The sequence below is a fragment of the Marmota marmota genome, unplaced genomic scaffold, assembly GCF_001458135.2.
Source record: "Marmota marmota marmota unplaced genomic scaffold, marMar, whole genome shotgun sequence".
NCBI classification, from domain to species: Eukaryota; Metazoa; Chordata; class Mammalia; order Rodentia; family Sciuridae; genus Marmota; species Marmota marmota.
The window spans coordinates 13,099,869-13,112,213 of record NW_026000205.1 but is presented as its reverse complement, the minus strand read 5'-3'; the positions used below and the strand labels follow the sequence as shown (position 1 = coordinate 13,112,213).

Genomic DNA, 12,345 nt, shown 5'->3' with positions numbered 1-12,345 from the left:
AGGGGAGTTTGCACAAGTACATCTTTAGAACCCAATTTTAAAAATGATTAGAAAATCTAGCTCACATTCCAAATGCAGTTGTTTTTATCTTAGTCAAGGTGCAATAACAGTTAAACAAAAACCAGCATGAGTCACACTCCTATAAAACTGTCCGCTTCCAGAGTTCAGGGTTTCTCTACATGAGGGGAAACTCAGAGTTGGTCAGCACAGAAAGGAGATGTTCTAGTCTTTTACTTTTCTGGGGGAAGTTATTATAAAACAAGCAGGTCCCATGGAATGTGCCCAATGGCTCACTGACATGGAATGTACTCTCTGGGTGGATGTTGATTGAATTCTTTGGTTGCCAGGCACCGTCTGACCCTCCTTCCAATAGGGGGGGATGGTTCTCTTTAGGAGTCCCATCTCCCCGTGCAGAAAGCAGGAAGACCCTCACACAGTCTCTCTCTCTCACAGCTGGCATGAGGCAAGCAGCGAAGGATCTGATAATACACACCCCAACTAGAGCCATCAGGGCATGCGTGCAAGATGTGAAAGAGCAGGCGACACCGGATTCTACTTTGCTAAGGGCAGCCAAGAGACAGTGTCTGGCATGCTTCAGCTATTGGAACTGGCCATGTGGTCTCCAGGCTAGATCCTCTGGCTTCCCTAGAGAAGCTGCCAACTTCCTAACATCCTCTAATGCATTTATTTTCTCTTTAATTGGAGTGGATTCTTGGTTATGCCCAACTGGGATAAACCTCTGACTCAGATGACTAACGAGGACCTGGCCAAGTTTAAAGCCACAGATGACTCCTTCTACCTTCTCCCTCCAGCTACCATCTTGATCCTGAAAAGTTGCCCTCTTTACAAGCCATTTCTCACAACCAGGTTAAGAAAGAAAACGGCCATGAACTCAGCAGCTGGTTTGCATACCACTTATGCACAGAGACTTTGGCAAGCAGTGTAGCCTCTCTGGTTGGGTTTCCTCATCTTTTTCAAATGGAGATATTATAGCCAACTTCTCCATACAGTTGTTGTAAGGATTAAATAAAATACCAATTAAGAGCACTCAGATAAATGTTAAGGATGAACTCTCCCAGCAAGTTTAAATAAACAAACAAAAAAATAATACTAAGAAGAAATCTCATGTAGGGAGTTAGAAAATTCATCATTAAATGGGATAAAAATCATAATCCCTTGAACAACTATATCAGGGATTTTTGTTTTCTGGCCATAGACTTGTTTAGAATCCATCAACAGAAATTGAAGAATTTATTCAACCCTGGATGAAATCTAAAAGTCAACTACCTGAAGATACTAGAAAATTTACAAAAGCAGTTAGATGCTGACATTTGGAAAAGGGGACATCGTAGAGTGAGTCTCTTTCTTTTTAGATAGCGTTTTGCCTGCAGATAGGTCCCAGTCTGCACCAGGAAAACCTGCAATATTATTAGCTTGATGAACCAGAGGATACTGACCTGGATAACCATCATCACTAAAAAGTGAAGGGAGAGACCCAGGAGAGGAGATAAAGAATTCAAGTGTAAACTATGTATGTCTCTGGGTTGATCCATAAACTTCACATGTATGAGGCAGACACCAAGCAATCAGACATGGCTAGAATAACTGAACTTCAATTTGAGCTACCACCCATCATAGGTTGGGGGCGTTGCGGAATTTACAGGTTGAGTTCAATCAAGTTAATTCTAAGTTAAAACCAAATCAATATTCTTCAGAGGAACATAATGGAATCCAGTGCCTCTGCAATGTCTTATTCAGAGTGTCCAAGATACAAAATTCCCCAAAGTACTGAAAACCAACAAGATGTGACTTATTCTAAGGGACAGGACAGTTGATAGAGACTAACTTCAAGATGATTCGGACCCTGGATTAGCTGAGATTTTAAAGTGGCAATTATAACTAAGCTCAGGAACAGAAGGGACTATATTTGCCATAAATAAAATTATAACTATTCAAAAGAGCCCAAATGGAAATTTTGTGAAAGAAAATTTCAATATCAGAAATAAAAATGTACTAGATAGTCTTAAGAACAGAAGAGAGATGATGAAAGAATGAGTCAATGAAATTATGAAATCTCAATAGGAATTATCTATTTGGAAGCATATACGTATTTCTTTAAAAGACTGAAAAAATTAGTTGTTCTTCACGGTCCAATGGGACAATACTAGGTCTAAAATCCATGTCATTAGAGCCTGAGAAGGAGAGGAGACAGGAAAAATGGGAAAGAACATGTTTGCAAAAATAATGGCTAAACTTGGGAAAGACATACATTTATAGATTCATAGAGTTCAGGCAACTCCCAAGTAGGATTTGAAAAACGACAGCAACAGTAACAAGAATAACACACCTAGGGATATCATAGTCAAACAATATAATCATAAATAATTATACTTGTTGATATTAAATAAATATAAATCTTGAACACAGTCTTTTATGCAGGGGTACAAATGATCTGGGGCTTCTATCAAAAACAAAGATGCTAGAAGACACCAGAAAAATGTCTTTAAAATACTGAGAAAAATTCTATCCACCTGGAATTCTATATCTAGTAAATATACCACTTAAGAATAAATATGGAAAAATATTTTTAGGTTAAAAAAAAAAAAGCCCTAAGAAATTTGTCAGCAGCAGACCTGCATGACAAGAAATGGGAAAGGAAGTTCTTTGGGCTGAAGGGAACTGAAACCAGATGGGAACTCAGATCTACAGAATGGGATGAAGGTCTTTGGAAATGGTAAATGTGTGGATAAATGTAAGAGATTGTTTTTTTTTAATATGTATTTTTTTTTTTTAGTTGTAGAAGGACACAATATCTTTGTTTTATGTACTTTTTTTTTTTTTATGTGGTGCTGAGGATCGAACCCAGGGCCTCATGCATGAGAGGCAAGCGCTCTACCACTGAGCCACAACCCCAGCCCAAGAGATTGTTTTTGTACTCTTTTTAATATCTTTAAGTTACAAATAATCATCTAAAGGGAAAATTATGCTCTTGTATTATGGGGTTAGTAGCGTCAGTAGGTACGATAATCACGGCAACTATCATGTAAAGAAGAGGATATGCAAACAGAGCCGGGCAGTCGCAAGCTTCCTACATTTCATGTGAAGGGATGCAACGTCGACTCTCAGCCATCTGTGAAAAGTGAAGGATGTATATTGTAAATCTAAGTCAAAGAGGTACTGCTACAAAATCAATGGATATGTTAAAATGGAATTCTAAAACAAGGAAGGAGAAGAAATAGAATGAAGAACAGAAAAGACAAAACAGAAAAAAAACAGTAAAATTATAATCTTAAGTCTAAAAATATAAGTGTTCTAATTAGAAGTCAGAGGTTATCAGAATGGATAAAAAGGGAAGACCTTTTTTTATTTTTGCAGTTCTGGAGATTGAATGCAGAGGGGTACTTTACCACTGAGCCTCCCTACCCCTTTTTATTTTTTATTTTGAGACAGGGTCTTGCTAAGTTGTTGAGGCTGGCCTCAAACTTGGGATTCTCCTGCCTCAGCCTCTTGAACCCTCTTGAGATTATAGCCATACACCGTGGTGACCAGCATGAGGCCCAATTATATATAGTTTATAAGCAAACTGTTTCAACATAAAGACATTAGTAGGTTGAAAATCAACAAATGAATAAATATATATCATATAAACCTTAAAGCTGAGCGTCTGGGTGCCCACCAGTAATCCCGGCAATTTGGGAGGCTGAGGCAGGAGGATCCAAGTTTGATGCCAGCCTCATCAACTTAGAGAGTCCCTGTACAACTGAGTGAGACCCTGTCTCAGAAACAAAAGGGGCTTGGGTTATAGCTTAGTGGTAAAGCATCCCTGGGTTCAATCCCTAGTATCCCAAAAAACAAAAACAAAAATGAAACAAAAACATCTTAAGCACAAGAAAGCTGAAAGGGCTATAAAAATGTCAATAAAATAGTCTTTAAGACAAAGAATATTCCTAGGAAAAGGGATATTTCATACTGATATAAAGGTCATTGCATTATAAAGATATAACCATAAACGTATATGAACCTAATAACAGCCTCAGAATACATAAAGTAAAAATTGGTAGAACAAAAGCATACGAATGAAGTTGGAGGGTGGGAGAAATTTTTTAATTTTATACTTCTTATGGTATAAATTTTAATACCAAATGCATGTTCTTTTTTATCCACTTTTTTATGGGTGCGTTGTAGTCGTGCATAATGGTGGGATTTGCTGTCACATATTCATACACACACACACTGTAACCGTATCATTTGACACTATCACTCCCCAGCACTTCCTGCTCCCTCCCCACCTTGCAGCCCTCGGTCTCTTTCCTCTCCTGATTTTCATGAGATCCCTGCCCCCACATCTTCTTTTTTCTTTTTCCTCTCTAGCTTCCTTGTATGAGAAGTAACAGATGATTTTTGACTTTCTGAGTTTGACTTGTTTCACTTAACATGATGGGTCTCTAGCTCCATCCATTTTCCTGCAAATGACACCATTTCATTTTTCTTTATGGCTGAGTGAAACTCCATTGTGTATATATACCACATTTTCTTTATCCTTTCATCCACTGGTGGACACCTAGGCTGGTTCCATAGTTTGGCTATTGTGCATTGTGCTGATAGAAACGTTGGTATGCACGTATCCCTGTAGTAAGATGGCTTTAATTCTTCGGGGTAAATACCAAGGAGTGGTATATCTGGGTCATATGGTGACTTCATTCCTAGTCTTTTGAAGAACCTCCATACTGATTTCCATAGTGGCAGGACTGATTTACAATCCCACCAACAGTATAAAAATGTTCCTCTTTCTCCACATCCTCTCCTGCATGTGTCATTCCCAAATACATGTTCTGCCATCATCATCATCATCTTCATCAAAAAAGTGGAAATGAAATTTGAACTATCTTGAAAGATGACTACAAGTTTTCCAGAGGTGGGAGAAGAGGACATTCCAGGCACAGGTCACATGCATGCCAATATAGTGGAGCCATGAAAATGCATGGTGAGTTCTGGGACTACAGTTCTGGGGACATGCTTAAAATATAGGGCTGAGTCGGTATTCCTTCTTTAAGAAGGGCCTGGGGATGAGCAGCAGACAAGCAGAAGTCAGATTTTAAAGTCTTTAACTTTACCTTGAAGGCCATGGATAATCACTGAAAGTGTTTTTCCAAGGGAGGAGGCACTATCATGTTTAGGCTTTAGAGAGATGATTCTGACTTCAGGTGAAGACAGAGTGAGTTCTAGAAGATGCTTCAGTAACACAGATTAGAAATGTTGGAGGCCTAAACCAGGAGAGTAGAGCAGAGAAAAGGAAATATGTTTTTTGTTTTGTTTTGTTTTGCTTTTTTGCAGTGCTGGGGATAGAACCCAGGGCCTCATGCATGCTAGGCAAGCACTCTGCTACTAAACTACATCACCCAGCCAGAAACGTGGTTTTGAAAGGTACCTAGAAAACAATATAATGAGAATTTGGCAATTCTGAATCTAGGTCATTATAGACACTGACATCTATTAACAGATGCAAGTTGAGTCTTATAACACCACTTGGTGAAATATTTTATTCCCATTTCACATAAAATAGAAACATAATACCTATCACTTTAAATTTCATTTTATTCCACGCAATTCCTAACTGAATCTCAACAGGCTTCTTTGTAGCAACGGATACACCTCTGATCCTCAAATTCATATAAAACTCAAGGAATGTAGAATATTAAAAAAAAATCTCAAAAAGAAAAATGATGTCCGAGGGACTTAAAACTCCTGATCAAAACACATTAGAAAGCATAAGTAATCAATATAGTATGGTATTAGCATAAGGTTAGACATATAGATCAATGGAATAAAATTGAGAGTTCAGGCAAAAAAATCCCACATATCTATGATAAGTTGATTTTTCAACAAGGGTGCCAAGACCATATAGCAGAGAAAGAATAGTCTCTTCAATATAGTTCAAAATAGTCTTCAAGAATAGTCTCTTCTGAATGCAAAATAATAAAGTTGGACCCCCTACATTGTATCATATTCAACAATCAACTCAAAATGTATCAAAACCCAAAATGTAAGAGCAAAATCTTAGAAGAAAAATTATGGGAAAATCTTTGTGACCTTGGATTAGGCAAAATGGTATTTTAGATATGACTCTCAAAACACAACAAAATAAAAAATAGATAAACTGGACTTCATCACAGTGTAAACTTTTGTGCTTCAAATGACACTACTAAGAAACTGATGGCCACACACAGTGGCACACACTTGTAATCCCAGCCGCTTGGGAGGCTGAGGCAGGAGGATTGCAAGTTCAAAAAACAGCCTCAACAGCAAGGCTGCAAGCAACTCATTAAGACTCAGTCTCTAAATAAAATATAAAAAAGGGCTGGAGATGTGGCTTGGTGGTTAAGTGCCCCTGGGTTCAATCCCTGATACAAAAATGACAGAGAAAGAGAGAGAGAGAGAGAGAGAGAGAGAGAGAGAGAGAGAGAGAGAGAGAGAGAGAAGAAGAAGAAGAAGAAGNGAAAGAAAGAAAGAAAGAAAGAAAGAGAGAGAGAGAGAGAGAGAGAGAGAGAGAGAGAGAGAGAGAGAGAAGGAAAGAAAGAAAGAAGGAAAGAAGGAAAGAAAGAAAGAAAGAAAGAAAGAAAGAAAGAAAGAAAGAAAGAAAGAAAGAAAGAAAGAAAGAAAGGAAGGAAGGAAGGAAAGAAAGAAAAGCCAGGAACAGAGGTGTGCTTACTAGGGAGGTTGAGATGGGAGAATCACTTGAACCCAGAAGTTCAAGGCTAGCCTGGGCAACATAGTCAGATACTGTCTCTTAAAAAAATAAATAAAGTGAAAAGACTCAAACAATAGGAGAGAATATGTACAAATCACATATTCGATAAGGGACTTGTATCTACACTATACAAAGAACCCTTGTAGCTCCATAATAAAATTAGTCCAAATAAAAAATGGTCAAAGTTTTGAATAACCATTTCTTTAAAGAATTTCTACAAAAGGCCAGTAAACAAATGAAGTCTCAATATTATTAATCATCAGGAAAATCAAAATCAAAACAATGGGCCAGCTCCTTCCCATCCACTAGGATGATTATACTAAAAAAGACAAACCGTGAGCGTCAGAGAGGACGTGGGGAGATTGGCGCTCTCCCTCACTGCTGGTGGGAGTCCAAAATGGTGCAGCCACTTTGGAAAACAGTCTAGAAATTCTCAAGAAATGTTAAACAAAGCTACTATTTCACCCAGCAATTCCATTCCTAAGTATACCTTCAAGAGAAATGAAAATATATGCTTATGTAAAAACTTGTACACAAATATTTATGATAGCACTATTTATAATGGCCCAAAGGTGCATCCAATCTGAATACTGACCAACAGCTGCACTGATAAACAAAATGTATTCCATTCATACAAAGGAATATTAGTTGGACATAAAAAGGGAAAAGACGATACATGCGATAACACAGATGAGCCTTGAAAACATTATGCAAAGAAGGCAGTTATAAATGATGATGTATTATATGAAGCCATTTATATAGAGTGTCCTGAATAGGCAAATCTATGGAAATGGAAATAGAAAATAGATTACTGGTTGCCAAGGGCTGGGAGGACAGGAAGACTGGGGGGATAGGTAATAGCTAAAGGGTACATGGCTTTTTTTTGAGAGTGAAGAAAATGTTCTAAAACTTATAGTGAGGGTGGTTGTACAGCTTTGTAAATATACTATAAGTCATTAAATCATGCTCTTTAGATAGGGGAATTGTATGGCATGGAGATATTATAACAAAATCTTAACAAAATACTGTAAAATAAAGAGAAAAAAATGGTCATTCAATTTTTTAAAAGTATATACTTAATATATTTTATTTTAAAGAAATTTAAAATACAGTATGATGTAGATGAAGCAATTTCAATTACTGCCTTATCTCAAACTTTGGATCCTAATTTAATGCAAATGTTTCTTCATGTTTCTTTTTGAAAAGTGTATGTGTATTAACATCAATAAACAGGATGTTGATCAGAAAATACAAAGGTTTATGCCATATATGTTTTTCTTGCTACTTGCTTTTTTTCTTTCACTTTGTGTTTGGGAGAACCTTCTATATCATTATGTATGCTATAAAAATACTGCATAATGGGCTGGGGTTATAGCTCAGTGGAGGCATGTGTAAAGGAACTGAGTTAGATCCTCAGCAATGCAAACCAAAATCAACCCCCTCAAAAAAAAATCTGCATTGCATGATACAGCAAAGATGTATGTAGACTGAGCTGGGCATAGTGATGCATACCTGTAATCCCAGCAGCTTGGGAGGGTGAGGCAGGGGGATTGTAAGTTCAAAGCCAACCTCAGCCTAAGCAACTTTGCAACTTAGAAAGAGCCTGTCTCAACATAAAAAATAAAAAGGGCTGGAGATGTGGTTCAATGGTTAAGCACCCCTGGGTTCACTTTCTGGCGCACACACACACACAGGTATACAGATACATGTAGGCTGAATGCTTACTAATGGAATTGTTGGGACAAAGGGTAAGAAGATTAAAATTTAACAGACCATAAATTGTCCTAAGCCTTACAACTGTACACACCTACAATAGTGAGTGTGTATACCTTTCCCTTACACCCATACACACAATGGACATTATTAATACTTTAAAATTTTGTTAGTTTGATATCTCATTGTTTTAACTTTTGTTTCCCCAATTACCTGTAAGTTTAGTAAATAGGGAATTCTCTAATGCTTTCATCCTGAATTATTTTTCTTGGGATACCTGGTATATTTTTTACATCATTTTTTACCTCGAGGGTTTTATTGTTATTTTGTTTTACCCATACTGCTTATAAATAGCAAGGGGCTGATTATCTTGGTTGTAGTTCTTATGGATTGACCTGATCTGGCATCTGGAAAAAGGAAACTTGCAAAACTTAATGAAGAGTTTCTTAATGGTAAATCACTGACATATACTTTTTAAAAGTTTGTCTTAATAGTCGTATATTATCTTTGTTTAGTACGCTACTAAAATATAATACACAACTATGTCTTGCTGTGAAATTAATATTTTAAAATTTGTTTATCTACTATACTTTGAGTTTTATCAAGAATTCCAGTTATGGTGCTTTTTTAAATATGTCCACATATATTTTGCCACTTTGGTTGTAAAAGATGGAATCTAATTCCTCTCTCCTTGAAAAGGAGCTGGCCTTAATGACTTGCTTTTGACAATATAAGATGCCTCTGGTGTTTGTCACTTCCAGCCTCCACCTGTTTATATTCTCCTGAGATGGGTGTTCCTGGAACCCAGACGCCATGTTGTAAGGAAGCCCAGGCCACATGGAGAGGCCTAGCCTCAGTCTACTTTGAGAAAGCACAAGGGCCCCAGCAAACAGCTGGCATCAACTACCAAATACCTGAGTGAACCAGCCGTCAGATGACTCCAGCTTCCAGCTGAGTCCTCCAACCAATGTGGAGCACAAACAGGCCATCTCCATTGTATCTTGTCTGTATTCCTAATCCGTAGAATCCATGAGCCAAATGAATGGCTGTTTAATTCCACTGTTTGGAGTAATGTATTATACAGCCATAATCAATAGTTTATTTATTTAGTATTTACAGACAGGGTCTCATTATGTTGTTCAGGCTGGACTTTGAATTCCTGGGCTCAAGTGATCCTTCTGTCTCAGCCTCTCAAGTATCCAGGACTAAAGGCATGAGCTACCAAACATGGCTCTCAGTTTATTTATTAATAGAATTTTAGAGATGTTCTTCCTACCTTCCAATTAGGGGGGGAGAAGAAGAACACAAGCTGGGTAAGAAATTGTAGTATGCCTTTCTAGTAACTAATTCCTCTACTCCCCTCAATGAGGTATGTTTGGAGCTATTTATACTATCTTAGTTTAGATTTTCTATTTTTATTTCCAAATTGAAATATTTCTTTTTTTCTGACTTTCATTTTGTCATTAAAAAGTCTTTTGCTTTCTTTGAATGAGTAAGATTTTCTTTGGTCCATCTTTTCCCTCTGGGAATGAGAATGTGTACAATTTGTCCATCTTCTATTCTTCCAGGATTATGATTACAATTTCCTGTCTTGCAGAACTGGGGATTGAACCCAGGGCCTCAGTCATGTCAGGCAAGCACTTTAGCACTGAGCTTCGTCCTCAGAGATGATTACTCTGTGTGTGTGTGTGTGTTTCGGGGTGTGGGGGTCAAAGCCCACAGCCTCACACTGGCTTGGAAGTGCTCTACCACTGAGCTATGTTCTCAGACCCCATAATAACATTTTTTGAGACACATTATTCTGTCCATACCTAGAGGTAAGCAGTATCTATTTCCTCCCCTGAATAAGATGAAGAACTCACTGGATTCACTTCCTCCTCCCTCTCTTCTTCTCATCGCTCATGTTTACATCATGACTTTCAACTTGGCTTTCAAACTGACTTTTTAAAAACTGTCACCCTACAATGAACATGTGCCATTATGGTGTATCAATTTGAAAAATCTTAAAATATCCCAGCAATTATTAAGCACACATGCATACGCGTGTGTGCGTGCACCGCGTGCACACATGCATGCGCTCTTTCTTTGTCACTATTTTTAGTGTCACTCATCTTACTCATTGATTCGTTTTCTGACTTGCTGGGATTCATCCTCTAGTAGATTTTTCAGGGATGACAGTGAGTGTGAATTTTCTGAGTCTCTGGGTGACTGAAAATGTCTTTATTTTGCGCTTTCCTTTTGAATACTATTTGGACTTGATCAAGAGCACAGGTTTGGGAAATTAAACTCCCTTCAGAACTCCCATCAGCACTGACCCCTGATGTCAGGTCTCTCTTAAAACACACAGCGTATGTGTTAAACTAAGGCAGTATAAATATCCCCCAACATACCTCATTGAGGGGAGTCGAGGAATGATTTACTAGAAAGGCAGGTATACCCCTTTCTCACTCACTTTACCTATTTCTGGACTCTTTATTCACAACTAAGTTTCTTGGCAGAGGTGTCTCCATATACCATCTCTACCTGTTCACCTGTCATTAATTTTGTGACTCAGTCCAATCTACTCTCCATGTTCCCAGCATTTTGTTGCAATAGCTCTTGATAAGGTGCCCTTGGTGGTCTCAGATCCAGCAGTCACCTCTCAATCCTTGCCTCCTTTTCCTTCTGGGCAGCATTTCACATTCTCCTCTTGTTGACATACTTTCTTGTCTTGGCTTCAACCCACTGCTTATCAGTCTCATTTATCTCCTTTCCTTCCAGGTTCAGGCCTTGGTTGTCTTTCCCATTGCATTAGCCTGTTTTCTGTTGCTACAACAAAGTACCCAAGGCTGGGAACTTTATAAAGAAAAGAGAGTTATTTAGCTCACAGTCTTGGAGGCTAAAAGTTCAAAATTGGGCAGCTGCATCCACTTGACATCTGGTGGGGGACTTCACAGTAGATGGCATCACAGTGACAGAGCGAAGAAGGGATCGCATGATGGGATAGGAAGCCAGAGGGACTCCAGTCCCGGATTGTTTTTTTTTTTTTTAATAATAATCACTGTTGCAAGAACAAACTTGGGTCCTGAAAGAACTACATTAATCCCTTCCAAGGGCAGAGCCTCCAGTGACCTACTCACTTTCTACTAGACCTCACCTCTTCAAGATTCCATCACATCTCAGCATTGCCACATTGGGGACCAAGCTTCTAGCACATGAAATTGGGGAAACACACTCAAACCATATCTAAACTATAGCGACTCTCCACACTTTCTCCTGGGGGATCTAATTCTTTCCCTGGCTTTCAGTCCCATCTATTTGCTGTTTAGTCCCCAGTTCATATCTTTAGACCAAATGTTGCATGTGAGCCCTAAACTCCAACATCCACCTCTCTACCTGGTTATTTCACAGATGGGATCAGAGAGTTAACAAGTGTAAGACTGAATAGTGTTTCCCTTCCCAATCTGTTCCTTCTTTCCAATTATTTAAGCTGAAATTCTTGGAACCAATCTCTAGATCTTCTTGTCCCTCATTGCTCCACATCTAAATTCTTAGTACAACTCAATGACCCTTCATTAGGGCTCAAAATATACCCATCGGCATTACCTTTCACCTGCTGCCAATACCTAGTCCCAACCATCGCAGTGTCTCATCTAGACCACAATGACAGCCTCCGAAGTTCCTTTTATCCATAACTGCTCCCTTACAATGCATTTTTCTACCCGGTAACTAGAGATATACTTTCAAAAACTGCAATCCAGCTCATACTCTCTCTGTGCATGCAAATTAAACTCTGCAAGGTCCTGCATGATCCAGCTCCCGTTTCCGTCTACAACTACATCTTATGCTATTCCAAAACCCTATACCTCCATTTATTAAGAGATTCTGGTTTTTCACTCTCAGCC

General features: G+C 38.4%; 1 non-coding gene across 1 annotated transcript; it reads right to left on the bottom strand.

Annotated features, from left to right (window-relative positions):
- Positions 1-2,841: 2,841 nt before the first annotated feature.
- Trnae-cuc lies at positions 2,842-2,914 on the bottom strand. The gene has a single exon. It is a non-coding gene; the product is annotated as a tRNA-Glu (tRNA).
- Between the last annotated feature and the right edge of the window lie 9,431 nt (positions 2,915-12,345).